The following is a 15,748-nucleotide window of genomic DNA, read 5'->3' on the forward strand; positions in this document are numbered from 1 at the left end:
TTATTACCATTTCATTATCTGATGAAGAGTACTATACACACAAAAGCTTACAATTTGAATAAAACTTCCTTGGTCTTAAGAGTGCCACTGGACTCTAGCTTTGTTCTGAGACTTCAGATCAACATCACTACCTACTTGAATCTATCCTTTGCTAGAATATCAAAGATGGAGGTTCAAATCTTCATGCCATGGAAGTTACCATGAAGGCTAGCTGGGTGACTTTGAGCTGTAACTTATTTAACCTAACATATTTCACAGGGTTGTTGTGAAGACAAAATGCAGAGGGGATAATATTTTAAGCCACTGCAGGTTTCCATTAGGGGATAAGTAAACAAACGAATATTCTATTTTTGGACCATTTATTTTTTCCTGCTTGGATACTTATCCATTGAGTTATCTTTATATGCACAGGATTAGTCTTTGGTACATGAAGAGATACACATTTCAGACAACAGCAGGTTACAAGTCAATTGGCCAGGAAATATATGAATTTAGTAACCAGGAAGGACATCCTAATTTTCATTCACTCAACAGTGGAGCACTTTTTAATTAACAACTGTAATGTACTCATTGTATCATTAACTTTCATTTGAATGAAGACATAAGACAACATTTCATGGGGTTAACTAGGTTTCAATATATGTCCAATCAGCCTCATCAAACTATTCACTTGGTTTTTAAGTGTGGATTGCAACTGAGGCAATTAGTATTTAGGTAAAACCACCCTAGTTCAAACCTTGATCATCATTATCACCTTTTTGATTCTAGCCTGCAAGTTACATGTGCGGAGAGGTGTCAAATCTTCTTTTCCCCCAGTGTGCAGCAGTGGTACTGTTCAGCACTGTGGACAGTGCCTCCCTAATCCAAAATTAAGAGTGAGCCTTCATCATTAGATGTCTCAGGGCAATTACCACATACACAAACGCACATGAAGATGATCCATACAGAATCAGACTGTCTGTCCATCAAGGTCAGACTGACAGTAGCTCTCCAGGGGCTCAATTAGAGATCTTTCATATCAGCTATCACATGATCTTAGTAAAATTGAAGTTACAAGGGGATCTACTTGGCACTGAGCTTTAGCCAATTATTCCTACCAGTTTTATTAGCAACCTGCGTTATTCCTGCTATCCATATGATAGCCTAGTCAACCACAAGACCGGGTGCATTTATGACATCACACTTCAGGAACAACACGAAGCAGATGAAATTTCAGATCTTGACTTGTACTACATTTGAGATGGAGGGGCTAGCATGATGACATATATGGCTCAAGAAAAACAAGGCAAATATATCACAGTAAGAAATTATGCTATATATTCAGCCAAAGACAATAATATATTTTGTTAGGCTCTGTAATTAATAGTTATGGTTGTATTAATCTGGGCTAAGCTTTGACCAGGTTGTCTGTGAAAGAACTGAGATAAAGGCCATGCTCGTGAAGCCATTAAAGTTTTTTTTTAATCACTGAGCTATTAGTAGTACATATTGAAGACTTCAGAAGCTGAAATGCAGAACATCAAAACAAAATGCTTTTTCTTCCCATTTTAAATTTTGAATACAAGCTTACAGAATCATTATCATTTTTACATTGCATGGGCATCTTTAATAACTTAATTAGCTATTCAACAACTGATGCCAAACAAAATGGTGCTTTTTTCTTTATTTATCTTAGTCTGGAAATCAGTGGCTTGTACAATTAGGATTAATGATAAAACTAAAAGGTATGCTAGTGAATGATTCTTTAGCTAAATTTTCAGTGAAAGCTGATGATTTTTGGTTACAGCTAACAGATCCAGAAAGCTCAAATTAATCTTCATTTCAATCAGGCTACTGAATTCCTTTGTTATCTTCTGCATGGCAACTTTATAATGAGGAGTTCTGGCCCAAATTCATGTTCTTCTAGATCTTGACACTAGGATCTTAAATAAATTAAATATTTTCTAATGCTCACCTTTGCAGTTTCATTGCAATGTTGCTATGAGCCAATGTTATCAGCCACAGCAAATTCAATGATTTCCTCAATGTCAATCGAATAACCTCTTTAGGAACATTTTTCTAAACAAAAAAGCCAAGGAATTATTTTCTACAAGCCACAAATGATTTTGATTCTACAAGAAAGGAATAGTATTAATTTATACTAGTCTCTGTACTGCTTTTAGTAAATTAGACTGATGTAGTTTTTAATAATTATTTGTTCTAGCCTTCAGGTAGGTGCTGTTGTGAGTCTATTAAATGGAAAAGAAAAACAAACAGATTGAATGAGTGGAAAGGACTGCAACTGCAGTAATGCAACTGCAATCTATAATTATTTTTCCTGTAAACTTCGACCTCAAAATCACTTTACAACTCAACATTATTTTCCACCTTAAGTGTTGATTGCTGATAAGGGTGTGTCATTTGGATTCAAAATCTTCAGAACCATATAATAACGCTATATTTGGAATAACAAATAATTCCAAATCCAAATTTTATGCTTCCAAATATTCAGAATACAGCCTAACAAATAGTAACCCACAAGAAATTGCAGGAGGCATCTCATTTGCTCTTTTTCTATTATTTCCTCTTTCCCCCTTTTCCTGCTTCTTTCTCAGAGTTGCCAGTTTCAGGTTGGGAAATTCCTGGAGATTTGAGGGTTGAGCCTTGGGATGTGAAGTTTGGGAAGGGGAGTAACCTCAGCAGGGTATAATGCCATAGAGTCCACCCTCCAAAACAGCCATTTTGGCCAGGAAAACTGATTATCATCTTGAGATCAGTTGTAATTTGGGATGGTCCACAAACCCTCATGCTGGAAGTTGGCAACCCTAGTTCCTCTTGAGGAAGCAACTGCTTTGGAGAGTGGTATTATACTCTTCTCAAACTATCCTCAGATTCTGCCCCCTAAACCTCCAGATAGCCCTAATCTTAAAATGACAACTGTATCCCCTTCTTGCTCAGCAGCCAAAATCATTTAAATGCCCTTCTGTCTAAACCAGGGGTAGTCAAACTGCGGCCCTCCAGATGTCCATGGACTACAATTCCCAGGAGCCCCCTGCCAGCATTCGCTGTCAGGGGGCTCCTGGGAATTGTAGTCCATGGACATCTGGAGGGCTGCAGTTTGACTACCCCTGGTCTAAACTATCCCTCTCTGACTTCATCAGCTTAAGTCTAGGGAAACAATGGCCCAACTGTGTGGTGCTCTACTCTGAAGCTCAAACTGCTATACTACACTGGCTTTCATAGGGTGGTTGCTGTTATTTTTTATTTCATATTTCTCTGCAAACTTAGGGCCCTTTTCAGGTTATAGAAAGAACTGTCTTACCAGTTCTCAGCTGACTTTGCTATTAGAATATAAGATCTTGGAAGCAAGGCTGCTTGCAAGAGTAGGAGAGGGGAACCTGTTCTTCATACATTTTGACAAGGCTTCTTGAGAAAGGAAACTGAAACATTCTTCAGACAGCTCTGCACCAAGGGTTCAATTCCCTGACTGATGTTGCCATGGCTTGGCCAAATGGAAGGCGACGGGGTGAGATCAAAGTCTGTGAATGATGACTGTCCACATTTAAGAAATCTTGACGCATATACATACAAAATACCAGAAAGTACATTCACGCTGGTTCTTTCCAACAAAAAGGCGGGCATAGCTGCTTATATAACTTCCCTTCTGGACCCAGTTTTAGATAGTATTTGAAAACTGATGATGATGGTTTATTGCTATATTTAGCAGAGGAATCTGTAGGATTGCTTATCTATGCTAGTGATATTTATTGTTTAATTATTGTCTTAACTGACATTTTAGTTTAAACGTGGATATTTTCTAAGTTTCTTCATATTTTGGAAAGCTGGGATAAACTTTTTTTTTTAAAGCAAACAAACAGAAGATGAAGGCCAATATATTGTATTGGATTATTATGTTTTTTCAGAGATTTTATTGTGGGGTTGTTATTATTGTTTCCTGCCATGAGCCGGTTATGGGAGTGATGGGATATAAATTAAATTAAATTAAATTAGTAAGTAAGTATGCATGCAGATAATACTGTTAACAACCTAGATTGTCAAACTACCATGTCTTCTAAATGCTCTCATGCTTAAAACATTTACACAGCTTTATACAAAAGTACACAGCTGAAACATAGGATACCCAAATGTCTGGCACAGACAAACAATCTAAGAGATTATGGGTTGCATCCAGTGAGCAGAGCTCTGTTTCCAGAAAATTTCATCTTGTATCACCTACCACAGATCACTTTATCCCCAGAAAAAAATGTTCCTCAGCACTGAGGGGGCCTCTGGGAGCAGTGCTGAGAATATGAAATAGTAATCTACATATATGGGTAGTATCAGTGAGAATCTTCCCTTCATCACTATAGCAAATAACAAATTATTTCTAGGTACAATTCCATTTAAGCAATAGAAGTCCATCAAAATTGATGGCAAAAGTTTCCTTTGTATTTAATTGCTGTTATAATATATTAAGCAATACAATGACTTTAACTGGCAAAGTGCAATAGAATAAACTTTGCCTTTGGATTCAAATGAAAATGTAATTGTAAAATTGAAAGCCATCACTGCTGATTCAGAACCCAAACCTTTCCTTTCTGGTCACTTAGAGTTTTCAAACTGGAAAGCCAGTTTGGTTTAGTGGTTAGGAGTGCGGACTTCTAATCTGGCATGCCAGGTTCGATTCTGTGCTCCCCCATATGCAACTAGCTGGGTGACCTTGGGCTCGCCACAACACTGATAAAACTGTTCTGACCGGGCAGTGATATCAGGGCTCTCTCAGCTTCACCCACCCCGCAGGGTGTCTGTTGTGGGGAGAGAAATGGGAAGGCGATTGTAAGCCGCTTTGAGCCTCCTTCGGGTAGGGAAAAGCGGCATATAAGAACCAACTCTTCTTCTTCTTCTTCTATTATCAAGAAATGACATAATATATGAATGAAGCATATATATATATATGTCTTTGTGTATCTGTGATTCATGCTTGCCTTGAAGCATTAGCTGAGACAAGGTTTTCTATTCTGGCAAATAAAAGCCAGGAAAAATGCTTTGAATAGTGCCCAAATTTGTAAAGGGTAGGAATGGACTATTCAGCTCAGATAAGCCCCAGAATACTCAAATCACTGCTAGGGCATGCCGAGGAACCATCTCTCCAATTACACCCCCCAAGTGTGCTTTGTTCAGCTTGTTCTAGCTTAGTAGTGGTCCCAGAGAAGGGTTCCTGGCCTCAACCAAACCTAGGACCTTCTCGGCCCTGGTTCCAGTTTGATGGAATGAGTTGCCAGTAGATTAAAGTTCTGAAGGGCCAGTAAAATGGTACTCTTCTAACCATTTTATGGTAGAGGCCAAGACTAGCTCCTTGTCATCTGAATACCCCCCTGCTTTCTCTACCCCTACCACCATAAGCCTGGTTAAATCTGGACCATCTGCCCCCCAGGTTGTAGTGACAGGGCATGTTTTTAGATCATTTTTTAAAAAAAACTGACATGTTTTAAAATGTAAATGCTTATATTTTTGTATGGAATTTTAAAATGTTGTTAACCACTCCAAGATTGCCATTTGAAGATGTGTGGTCTAGATATATAAAAATCAGTCTAAACCAGAAGAATCACAGAAGCCCAAGTAGATTTGGATATCATTTGGCTAGTTTAAGATTCAGATATTAAGAAGGATCCCACTAAACAGCTGATCCTGAAGATGGGCTATTTCGCTTGGTATTTAAATTCCTTTCCTACCAGGTTGTGGAGAGCTCACTTTCTGCAGCCTGAAAGAGCTGCTAAATTTATGTTGAAAATCACCTGTTTGTTGTCTTTTTAAATGACTTCTTGCCCCACCAGACTTCCCAGGCAGCGAAGAGCCATCAAAAAGATGATTCTGATGGATCATCTATTTGGCGGTTCTTTAAATGCCTCCTCGGTCCCCCCTCCCCCAAAGCCTTCCCAGGCAGTGAAGAGCTGCTCTTCACTGCATGGAAAGGCTGGGGGGGGGGGAGAAGAACCACTACGCAGATGATTTTAGCTCTGGATGCATTTAAATGGACTCAGATCCCTTTAATGCCTCTGGAGCTGCCAAACAACTGATTATCTGGAGATCAGCTGTCTGGCTGTTGTTTTTGGCCAATTTGTTTTGAGGTTCCCAAATTGGACAAACTCAAATCAATATACTGAATCAATGATTCAGTTGATTTGAGTTGTACTGAATCAGTAAACCTCAAATCTAAAAAGTGCTGATTTTTTTTTGTGTGTGTGCACATCCTTATAAAGAAGCTTGGTTTCAGGGGAAATTTTCAAACAATTAAATAACTATAATATTAAATGTTCTCCAAATACAGTTGTTCCAGTCTACCATAGCAATCCATATACAGAAACAGGCTGTGTAAGAGAAGCCTTGCTGGACCCATTTAGGTTCAAAACCTGCCATGCAGGATAATCTAAAATAACCACAATGAATTTGTGAATTTAAAATTTATATTTTATATTTACACCCTACTTGTCTTAGAATTTGTGACCCAAATCAGTGTACATCACTCCATTTTATCTTAACTAGTTTGCGTGAACATTAGCCAGTGACATGAATTTATAAAAGTCCAAATATTGAAAGTACATCTTTTAAAAGTATTATGTCAGCTTCCTTTTACTTATTTGTTATAGTAAACAGGACTTGTGACTTTCCTTGGTGGAGTCGCTTTTGAAATAAATGAATATAGTTATTGCTTTCCATTTGTGATATTCATTGAATAATATACATTTTCAGACACATGGGATATTTTCATGTGTTGTGAGCAGTATGTTTTATATGATGCCAAGTAGATGGAGTTGTAACATTAAATTATAGTTCTTTAGCTCTATTAGTGGGCTATTTTGCTGTTCATATCTTTCTGTGTGCATGCTATTCTTTTTTTCCAAAGCTCAGTTATACATTACAAATCTATTTTCTTGTTCACAAAGCCTAAATGTTACTATCATGCTGTGTGTAACCTGTCATGTATTTGGAAGAGCTTTCACCTAGTATACTCAGTCTAATACAAGCACCTGAGCGTGAAAGTTCAGGAGTATATTTGATGAAATATAAAAGGAGTAGGAAATGAGAATGGTATTATTGTGAGGATCTGCTATAGACCAACAAGCCAGTCAGAGGACTTGGATGAGATACACCAAGACCAAATTACACAATTCTTAAAGAGGGGGGAAACAGTGGTCATGGGTAACTTCAGTTATCCAGATATCTGTTGAAAGACCAAATCTGCTAAAAATACAAACTCCATTAATTTCTTAACTTGTCTTGCCGACAGCTTCATTTCCCAGAAATTAGAGAGGGGAACCATAGGGTCTGCTATTTTAGACTTCTCATCAGTATTGAAGAACTGGTAGATGAGGTTGAAGTAGTGGGTACACTTGGTAGTAGTGGCCATGTGATTTTGGAATTTTCAATTGTGGGAAAGAAAAAACCTTGATGTAGTTGGACGTATAGACTGGACTTCAAGAAAACAGATTATAACAACTTAAAGATATGCTGCGTAGTGTCCTGTGGTTAGAAAGATTTAAGGAGATGAGAGTCAAAGAGGACTGGGAGTTGTTTAAAAGTGAAATACTGAAGACTCAGTCACAAACTAGGGGGTGGCAGGTTACATTGTATGAGCAAAAGCATTGTGAATGTCCTGCATTGTGCAGGGAGTTGGACTAAATGACCCAGGAAGTCCCTTCCAACTCTATTATTCGATGATTCTATGATTCTATAATGCAATCCTAGAGTTATTGCAGACTAAGGACCAAAATGCACAATACACTGGACAAATATCAAGTCACAGATGTGCATGCAACTGGACTCACAGTCAGATGTATATCAGGGAGACTCACCTTCTAAAATGGTGAGTTATTTGGCACTATGAAGGAATGCTGCAAGGGGAAGAAAGACAACCCTTGCAGCATTCCCTCCCACATTGCAATGCTCCCTTGGAGTCCTAAACGAACAAGTGCTTTTAAAGGTGAGTTCCTCAATCTATACCATGCAATGTGTCCGTTCAATTAATTGCAACCCAACATGTGTCAAGTATATTGTGTAGTGATGCCTGAATGTGTGAATTCCTGTGCATTTAGACTAGAATAGCTCTGCATGTGATCGCACTTGAGATCGAAATCATAAGCAGGTCTACTCAGAATCGTACTCAGCTCTCTTCAATGGAACATGTCTTAGAAAGTGTTGTTAGGGTTATATTGTTAATCCCTCTTCAGTAAATATTTTGAACAAGGACTTTTCATTGTTATGACAGTATCAGATGAGAAGCTGCCCATGATACTGGTGTGAATTAAAACCTTTGAAGGGGGAAGATAGACTTTATGGTTCCTGAAGCTACTTATTTTTTTTCTAAAGAGTCTTGGGAGCTACCTAAAATATGGTGACCTAGATATAATATGTCTGCTTACAAAACATTACACTTTAGAGTAGGTCTGCCATTCTTGAGTGGGGAAATTTTCCATCCACTGTTTTCTCAATAAAAACCACTCTCCTAAATCGTAACATGCCCTGAAGGTTGAAAATATAAAGTTACCTCTATATTGTATATGGAAGAGGCAAATAGCAGATTTTATGCAAGGGAGAAAGTCAGTGGCATGCTCCTTTTCTATCCAGAACAAGAAGAATGAAAAGAGGAAGATGGGAAAGGATGTTAATACTGTCATTTAACTATTTAGAAAACTGCATGTGTGTACCACCTTCACACAGACACACACAAAAAAAGAAGCTGCTATGGTAGCTTTAAAGGGAAGGGGAAGAAACTGGTTACAGCTTCACTAGAGGAGGGGCAGACAGGTACTTTTAATTGTTTGATAAATGACTAACTCCTAGAGGTCTTCTGTCAACCCCAGCCTATTCAAATAGTAAGGAGCTCTGGAACTTTTGTTTGGACTGACTTTTTCTCAGCAAGCTTTAAATTGCAATTGTAGCCAAACTGAGTGCATAAGCAGTTTCTATGATCTTTTCAACTAGCCAGCTTACCACAATTCTACTTTGAGCTGATTTTATCAGCTACTGAAAGATTCTTCTGCGATAGTTCAGTAAACTGACTCAGATATGCAGTTTGCAAAAGTATGCTTCGAAGTGCAATCACATTTCTAAACTGTGTAGGCCAGATACTCTAGAACAGATAAGTACATGTACAAGTATTATCAGGAGAGCCATTCTTTCCTCACAATGAAAAAAAACATAGCACCCTATTGACGACTGACATATTTTTATTGTAACTGAATTTTGTTAGAAATGAATTGCAGTACTGCTAAGCTGCTAAACTGTTCTGTCAAACCTGAACCACTCTCAATATAAAGATGGCACGTTCTGCACTTTGATAAAAATGCTTTTGGACAACATTTCCTGGTTGTTGTCCATAAACTTATGATGTGGTAGCATGTAACGAGATAGTGAAAAACTGTACTGAACTGCCCAATCTCACTTGTAAAAATTAACTTCCACATAACAATTTGATCATGCTGTTATAGGGGAAAAAAGACTTCCATAATACAACTTGAGCATTAAGAAAAAGAGCCATGCGATTAAAATTTCTAGCATGTATCAGCAATGCACTTCTGCATTCTGACATAAAACATATTTGATATATATTCGATTAGATCTCTGTATGCATCAGCACTTCAGCTATTCATTAATGGAGAAATAATTTCATTTATTCACAATGTCACATCTGAGGCAATTTCATATAGATAGGAACTTAGCTTTGCTAAATAAAAATGAGTAGGGAAGAGGTGGTTATAGAATTGTTGTCATGGTTTCATTTTTTCTTTCCAGGTCAAAAGATTGTTTTCTTTATGGGGTGAGTTTGGAAGCAGAAAAATAATGCCTTGAGATTAGAGGAAGAAGAGATTAGAGGCTTACATTTGCCTTCCTTTTCGTCTCCCCACAACAGACACCCTGTGAGGTAGGTGAGGCTGAGAGAGCCCTGATATCAGTGCTCGGTCACAACAGCTTTATCAGTGCTGTGGCGAGCCCAAGGTCACCCAGCTGGCTACATGTGGGGGAGCGCAGAATCAAACCCGGCTCACCAGATTAGAACTTAATAAAGCTGAATCCAATTTATACCCTGATTTTCAAATTCGGCTCAAGGTTGCTTGCCACAATTATCAAAACAATAAACAAGAAAAATAATTAATTATGAGAAGGAAACTAATTTTTAAAAGAATCAACAGACAAAAAAATCAGCACCTCAAATAATAGCACACTGAATATACCAATATCAGATTGACTAAAGATAGATCTTGGAGCAACTTGGAATTGGCACAAATTGGGAAACTATGCTTCAGGTTGCTTTGTGGTAGACTAACAAACTGAACTATAAACCATCATGAACTAAAATTGGTTCATACGAACTGAACTGGATGAAACCTGTGATGCAGCCTCATGTGTTAGAGATGCCAAACTCACAGGGGCTATCTAGATGACTCTCCTCTAACTGTCCTCCAAGTCCTCCAAGAATTACAATGTCCAAGTTATCCCCTCTCCCCAAGAGGATACTCCAAGGAAAGTGCTTTCTGGGGAAATGAAAGATGCAGGTTCAGAAGTGTATAGAATAGAACCTGTGCAAACAAGAGATACCAAACCCACAGAGGACCTTTGGCTGATTCTCATCTACATGCCCTCCAAAATATGTTCCTATTGGATCTATGGGGTACAAGTTACAGCCAACACCCAAAAGGGTGCCCCTATCCTTGATTGTTTGCAATGTAAGGAAATAAAACAGAAAAAAGCAAAGGCAACGGAAGCCCAGAAGAAGAAAAATAATTCTCTGAGAATCTCTACAAAATAAACTGAAAATGGGAAACATTTTTTGCAATCCCAGAAGAACCAATGCAATGTTCCCAGCAGTACCAGTGGCAGAATAAAACCCAAAAGGATTAAGGTCAAACCAGAGAATCTGATTTGAAAACTCATGGGGAGGATTTTTGCAAGCCCAGAAGAACAGCATGCAGAGTATCCAGAAGTACCAATGTAATCAAGAGATGCGATGCTAGCTAAACAGTATTGATGTCTAGCATTGAATCACAATCCAAGCAAGGCTGTAAGTGCAGTAGGATCAGTGCAAAGTATTAATGTCTACCAGAGGGATGTACTAAAAGGAATGACAGGAAACAATGGGAGAGGTTTGAAACCCCATTGGATATAATAGGACCCAGGAATGTCAAATTACCTGCATGGGCTCCCTTGAAATACATTACAACACAAAATAGTTGCAATGAAAATGCAAATAGATTTTCAGTTAATGTCTCTGGGCCCAGTTAAACAGCTCTGGGACTGGTATAACAGGTCCCAGAGAGGAAAGACTTTTCCTAGAAATAGAATTAGTGCTCTAAGATAGGAATGACAACTGCTCAAATGGAATGATGCCCCCCCAACAGTATCCTGTTCTCGGACAGGCATGGCAATCCCCCCCCAGTGGAATGACAGGCACTGAGAGTAGGAATGGGTGGCTTGGCTTGGAGAAGCCAAAAAGAATCAATCAAATTTTATTATAGCAATTGCCAGCCATAACAGAAAACTATACAACAGTAAGCTTTGAGTAAAAATTAATGGTTAATAAAACATATCAACAAAGATATAAAAATTATACAGCAGCTATACTTAGTTGCCTGATTTTAATTAAAATTGCACAGTACTTTGCAGCCTGGAAGGTGGTGGTGGTAGTGTAATCTCCCATAAGAAGATTTTAAATCCAAACCTCTTCATCCTCCACATTCATATCCAAATCAATTCCCGTTTTCTGCATTCAAACAATCCGTGGCCAAATAGCAATTTGAAGATATGGCCAAAATTCAGCCGGTTTAAATACACCCCTTTTGCTTTCTCAGGCAATAACTGAAAAGGTAGAAGGAAGGCCATGCACCAAACAGCGGATAATAACAAGTACCATGCCCACTGCCTTTAAATACTTCCACATACTTCCAATTGTTGTTGTTGTTGTTGTTATGTATAAGCTACTGTATTATAGTGCTCATATAGTTTCATGCGCAAAAATAGATGTGTGCCTGCTTCCAAGTGGGTTACAATCTTAAGCAAGCAATAAGGGAAACAGAAGAGGAAGGAGAGGCAGAGATTAATGTGGGAAAATACGTTCCACTTCTAACTTACAGAGAGGAATGAGAACTGCATGTTTTTATTAAAGGACTGCTGGAAAAGGTAAACTTTGAGGGGGGGACTTAAATGAAGAGGAGAAGTACATAATGGAGAAGGACAGTTACACCTTTATTAATCAACATGTAGTTCAAATCTCAACTCCAAATCAAATAATTATTTTCAGGCATTCAGAAGTAACCAAAAACTTTTGACCGTTATTTGGTCACTTTACAGATTTAAGACATCTTGTAGCAACATTCAGTTAAAACTATAACACAGAACCAACACAACAAATAAAAAGATGTAGCAACAGATATAGCATACCAATGTTAAAGTCCCCACAAGGCCACAATAAAACAGCAGAATCTACATTGTTTGTTTGGTTATGGTCCCTACCAGTCATCCAAGGAGATCATCACATAATACATGGTTCTCACCACACCTGTGGTGGGCTCATAGCAACCCTGTGGGGGTACCTAAAAAATAGTGACAAGCCCAGGTTCATTCAGTCAGTGGGATGGCAGAAAGGGAACTAGAATGTGGCCCATCCTGATTTCATTCCAGCGTTCTAACCACTTCACCATATCCTTAACATGCCCGCGGCGCCGCGGGCGGCGCAGACTAAATAATTCGTTAAGCCCTTGGGGGGAGGGATTTGTCCGTGATGAGGAAGGGGCATGATTGGCTCCTTCCTCCGGACAGACCATCGGCCAGGCCAATTGGCAGGCGTGAAGTGCCTGCCGATTGGCCCAGCAGATTCCCAGCCTGCTGACAAGGAAGCAACTGCGAGCCGCGCAGAGCGCGGCTCGCAGTTGCTTCCTTGAGGGTGGCCTGATGCATCGGGAGGCGCAAAGCACCTCCAACGTGTCAGGCCGCCGGCAAGGGAGCCCCCGGCAGCCGCGTTCCCTGCCCGGTGGCCTGACGCGGTGCCTCTCGCCGCTTCAGGCCGCCCACAAAGGGAACCCCCGGCCCGCGGTGCCTCTCACCGCGTCAGCCCCCCGACGAAGGGAGCCCCCGGCAGCCGTGCTCCGCGCGACTCTCGGGGGCTCCCTGGTCTAGCGCCCGCTGTATTTAGATACAGCGGGCTTGATTACTAGTTGCATGATAAAAGGGAATTATTTACTCAACAGAACAGACTTTCTCACACCTCATGAAAGCATGTAAATCAGGGAACAGATGAATTTCTATAGGGAAGGAACTCAATGATCTCTACACCACTATATAAAGGGTCCTTTTCTCTGTGCTCACTCTCACTTAACTATACTCTGCCAGAGGAGGCACGACCAGGGCCTCTGAAGAGTGTCTTAATCAGCAGGCCAGGATCATATAGGAGAAGATGTCGTTTTAGACACCATAGTTCAATTCTGTGTTGGGCTTTATAGGCAACAGGGGAGCAGTGTAAGCAGTGTCTGGAAGCAAACTGGAAGCCTTAAGATAATACATGGAACTACCTTGATCTTTCCAGGTCAATACTGCCTACTCAAATTAACAAGCGCTCTTCTGAGTGTCATTCACATGACCTGCTACCTGATCATTTTAAATAGAGAGGGCAAAAATTGAAAATGGGACCTCCTTATATTATTGAGGCAAGGGTTTGAGTCATTAGCACTGGTGAGTATGCCACATTTTGAACCACCTACCAGTTTTCAAAGGCAGTCTTGTATAGAGAACATTGAAGTCCACTGGCAGCCCCCTGCCTGGTTTCATCTTCCTAGTTAGTAGGAGTTGGAACAGTAAGGGGAAACAGTGACAGTAAATATATATGCCTGAGAGAGATACTGTCAAACCAGAAGACTAAACTGATCTACCTGTCAAATAGAATAATCCCAGCTAGAATTTCTATGCATCGCATTTCCACTGGTTTTGAGAGGGTTTTCTATTATTTTCTGCACAAAGGACCTGCCTTTTGTGTGCAAGATCTTTCATTCTCTAAAGATGCATGGTAAGCATGAGCTGTTACTCTGTTTCCCCATGCAACCTGCAGACAGGAGCAACAAACTGGAATTGGGAATAGAGCCAGAATGTAAAATTTCCCCAATTTACAACAGTAAAGAGACTGATGGAATCTGAGTAATTCCCGAAGGCTCTTCGGGACACGATGCCCTCCAGAGTCTTGTTGGCGGCCATGGTGGAGGACTGGCTGTCCCATATGTTGGCTACCATTGACAAGATTGCTCCTTGGCACTTTCTCTGCTCTTGATTCAAACAGGCTCTGTGTTACTCCCAGGAGCTTCAGGAGAGGAAGAAGGAAGTGACACGGTTTGAGCGGGTATGGTGGAAGACTCGCGACGAGGGGGCACGGACATCTCATGCTTATGAAGGCATATGAGAATGCATTGAAAGCAATGAAACAAGACTTCATTGCCGCAGAAATAGCATCTGCAAGCTCTCACCCAGCACAATTATTTAGAGTGATTAGGTATCTTACCGCCCTCAAGGAAGGGCGCCAAAATATACCAGCAACGTCTGCCAGGAATTTGAGTGTGATCTTCGATGCCTCCCTTTCCATGGAGGCGCAGATCACAAAGGTAGCCTAGATGCCATTTTTCCATCCATCCACTACTGGCACCATACCTGTCCCTGGACCACTTGGCCACATTGATCCATGCAATGGTCACTTCCAGACTAGACTACTGTAACTCACTCTACGTGGGCCTACCCTTGTCCCTGACCTGGAAATTGCAGCTGGTACAGAACGTGGTTGTGAGGGTCCTCACTAGGACACCTGTGCTGAAACAACTGTACAGGTTACAGTCTGTTTCTGGATCAAGGTCAAGGTGTTGGTTTTGACCTTCAAGGGCTTATGTAGCTTGGGTCCTGCCTATTTGCAAGACCACCTGTCTGGCTATGCCCCCTTTGGAGCACTTTGCTCTGCGGGTATGAACCCAGGAAATCCACCTGGCTTTGACCAGGGCCAGAGCCTTTTCAGCCTTGGCCCCAGCCTGGAAGAATGATCTTCCAGGCGAGCTAAGGGCCCTGATGGAGATGTCAAGGTTCTGCAGGGCCTGCAGGATGGAGCTCTTCCACCAAGCATTAGATTGAGGCCAGAGAAAGAGTGCCTGGAGTTTCAATCTGGGGTCCTGCCCTATGGTTGGTTGCTATGGAAGATCTCACCACATGAGAACTGTGGTAGGCAATGGTGGCTGATGCGGCAGAGCTATGGGGTTCTTTTGTGCTGTTTCCACCATCTTGCTGTTACAGTTGTTTTAATATTAGGTTCTTTTAACTGGGGCTGGTGATGTTTTATTGTTGATATTAATTCTTGTTTTTATTGATTTATTGTGAGCCACCTTGGGCTGACAGTTGCCAGGAGAGACAGGGTATGTATGTATGTATATATGTATGTATAAATACATACATACATACATACATACATACATACATACATACATACATACATACATATCCAACACATATACATTAACAGGAGAGATGTGAAAGATATCAGTGTTAGCAGAAATAAATGGGATTTCTTTGTCTTCACTATTTAGTTCCATAGAAGTAGAAAAAGTAGGTAGGAAAGGTGATTTAGAAATGGAAGAAAAACATATTCAGGTGGGTAGCCATGTTGTTATGAAGTAGCAGAACAAAGTTTGAGCCCAGTGGCACCACTGACACAAAGTTTTATTCAAAGCATGAACTTTCATGCGCATGCACA

This window comes from Paroedura picta, chromosome 6, assembly GCF_049243985.1.
Source record: "Paroedura picta isolate Pp20150507F chromosome 6, Ppicta_v3.0, whole genome shotgun sequence".
NCBI classification, from domain to species: domain Eukaryota; kingdom Metazoa; phylum Chordata; class Lepidosauria; order Squamata; family Gekkonidae; genus Paroedura; species Paroedura picta.